Source organism: Branchiostoma belcheri, unplaced genomic scaffold, assembly GCF_001625305.1.
Source record: "Branchiostoma belcheri isolate BF01 breed outbred unplaced genomic scaffold, Haploidv18h27 scaffold775, whole genome shotgun sequence".
Lineage (NCBI taxonomy): Eukaryota > Metazoa > Chordata > Leptocardii > Amphioxiformes > Branchiostomatidae > Branchiostoma > Branchiostoma belcheri.
Genome location: NW_017804437.1, coordinates 9,706 through 12,992, shown reverse-complemented (window position 1 = coordinate 12,992; position 3,287 = coordinate 9,706). Strand labels below are relative to the sequence as shown.

At 37.1% G+C, this 3,287-nt stretch overlaps 1 pseudogene; it reads right to left on the bottom strand.

The window, feature by feature from the left end:
- Window positions 1–275: 275 nt before the first annotated feature.
- The window catches only part of LOC109485674, a 12,661-nt pseudogene continuing 9,649 nt past the window's right edge, over window positions 276–3,287 (bottom strand).

Genomic DNA, 3,287 nt, shown 5'->3' with positions numbered 1-3,287 from the left:
GTGTTCTCCTTGTTCCCCTTCCCCTATGAGTATGACTACAATTAGATACAGATTTACATAGCTACCAAAAGATGTTGATAAAAGGTCAGCATATTGAGGATCCCAAAATGGTGGCTCTCCGCACATGTACTGAATGGTCCGAATCCCAAACCACATGTCAATCAACAGCTAATGTAATCAATCTACCCCATGGAATTCCTCACATCAGTGTCTCCTCCTTCAGTCGGTTTCTTCTTTAATAATATAAAAAAAAAACTTGATTAAACGTTTCTAACTGTCGAGCTGACGTCATTCTCCTTTGGAGCCTCGGTCTGAGGCGGCTGCTGCACGGCCTGCTGGGATTGCTGCTGCTGCTGCTTCTTCTTCTTCTTCTTCTTTTTGTTGTGAATCTCATTAACAAAGAAGTTTGATCAATGAAAAAACACTAACTATCACTCACTTCGATCTTTTCTATAGGGACAGGCAGCCTGGACTGCTGAAACATCACAAGAATTTTGAATTGGTAACAGTCCACAGTTTCTACACAATCATGCAACAAAATCTTCAACTTTCTGTAATGATTTCTTATTTATTATTCTTACACCTAGTACAAGACTATGTTTTTCCTTTGTGGGATAAGACTATAGTTTACTCACCGATGGGATCCTATATCTTCTGTGGTCGGGATGGGGGTCCGGGCGGGCCAATCTTTCATGCCTGCATTACCAACCCTCCCCTGTATGTGTTCTCCTTGTTCCCCTTCCCCTATGAGTATGACTACAATTAGATACAGATTTACATAGCTACCAAAAGATGTTGATAAAAGGTCAGCATATTGAGGATCCCAAAATGGTGGCTCTCCACACATGTACTGAATGGTCCGAATCCCAAACCACATGTCAATCAACAGCTAATCTAATCAATCTACCCCATGGAATTCCTCACATCAGTGTCTCCTCCTATAGTCGGTTTCTTCTTAATATAAAAAAAACTTGTTAGGACATTGATAAGACATGTCGGCTATTTTTGTATTACTGTAGTTAGATAATTTTCTGACAATTAGTTTACTTTTGATAATTAGCCACTTACATTCTTCATGAACTGGTCCATGTCAGCATCAGTGTACACTATCTTCACCACGGTCTCATTCTTCTTCAGGAAAGCATCCAGTCCCCTGAAGTTGGTGTCAGTTTCTTAAGTGCGTCCATTGTAGAGTCCACATTTTTGTCTATTTGTTTATTTTCATAAGATTCAAGGATTTCTTTAGAAGGGGAGGGGTTTTGATCCAATCGGGACTTAAGTTTGTAAAACATGGACTCATAAGGAATTCAAGCAAAAGAGGTTTTGTCATTTTAATACTCAGCAGAAAACTAGACAGAAAGTTATTACAGACCTGTTGATTCAGTACTTTCTGCTATCAATACTTTCAGCTTACAGCTATCAATAGGTGGTATGCATAAACTCAGCATTTTTCTTCCACTATTCAAGAATAGATATGACAGGTAACATTATAGTTTACACAAACATGTATACACAAATTTACAAAAACATACTATACACAATACATAAGGAAAGTGCCCTTTTTGGTACTTCATCTCACAGTACATAATTATGGCTATACATGCTAAATGTATTGTTTTATTCTGAGATTTACCACCTTCTTTGGATGATGAGACATAGCAGCCTGAGGTGATTATCACCTATATCGTCATCCAGGAGATCTGACTGTAGGTTTTGATCACTCCCACTGAACAAAGCTCTACACTCTATACTCTTATCGTTGTATGTGTTGAGTTCTGTGGCTCTCCTCAACATGGGACCTCTGGCTTACTTTTGATGACTCCCATCACAAGGAATGACATCTCTTTCAGTAGCATGCAAATCAGTATATAGTATATGTAACATTACTGGTATGTTGAATCAAACTCCGATATGACTCATAAGCATGATTGTTCCACCAATCAAGGCAAGGCGCGTTGTTGTCTTTCCCAGTTCCACAGTTCATTTCTGTACAGTTTTGCTTTATTTCCCACAAGATCAAGCTAATTAAAAAACTCCAGATTAAAGCTGATCTTTCAGACAGGAATCCATTGTGATGATAGTGATAATGGTATCTGAAAAGTGAAACAATTCACATGGTCACAATATGATATAAAAATCATTTGAATATTAAAGGAGATGTTTCTCATTGCAATGTGTAAATACACTGTATGGTCCTCCCCACTCTCATTGTACAGCCCCTCAAAATAGTTAGCAAACTCTTGTGCACCTATGTTTCCCATACTGTTTACTTTCTTTCCTTTAACTAGCCTCCAAAAATCCCTAGGGTCCCTCTATACAGTTTTTAATTTGGTTCTCATGTTTGCTCTATGTGTTCTACTTTTAGCCCTCACTAATGCTTTATATTCTAGTTTAGCTTTATTAAAAGTTTTCCAATTATTTTCACATTGAACCCGTCTGTACTTATGAAGGCTTTTACTGAAGACTTTTTTTGCCTGCTTACAATCTAAATCAAACCATTCTTCTTGATTGTTTGGTGGATTCACCCTTTGTCTTGGCTTTTGTCTCATGGGTGCTGCAGCCATCTCCAGCGTTTCACCTATTTTTTCTACAGCAGCATCTAATTCATTAAGTTGAAGATTTAAATTTACTTGTTGTAGAAGAGTTTGTGCACTTTGTCCATGTAATATGTTTCTAAATTCTTCTGTCCTATTTTCATACCATTTGTAACGTATTGTATTATTTACAGTATGTAAGTTATCCTTAATCACTGGTGAACCTTTATTTGTGGGTATTTTAATTTTTTTTTTATTCATTTGCATGTTCATGCCCATGGGGCTAAATGCATACATCAGAGTGTGATGTTACATGTACATCATTCTGAGTAACATGATACATATGATACTAGAATAACAGAATAACAGAATGGCGCAACGTCTTAACAACTACTAGTCAGAGAATAAACTAAACTAAGCCTTAAGGATTTCTTCTCTCTTTTTAAAGCAATTGGAGATAAACTCACAAAGTTTTTCTATTGTATGGTCATTACTGGAGGACATGAGATGACTGAATACCTCTTTCTTTGTTCTACCTTTATACAGTTTGTCTAAGTGGATTGTTCTAAATAGTGTGTCACGTTCAATATCAATTTACAATCAAGTACAAAATGTATTTCATCTTCTACACTACCAGAGTTACAAACCTTACAGAGTCTATCTTCTACAGAAGTCCGGTTATGTCTGCCGGTTTCTATGTGTAAATTAATGGTCACTAATTCGTAGTTTTGACATGGTCCGGCGATGCTCGGG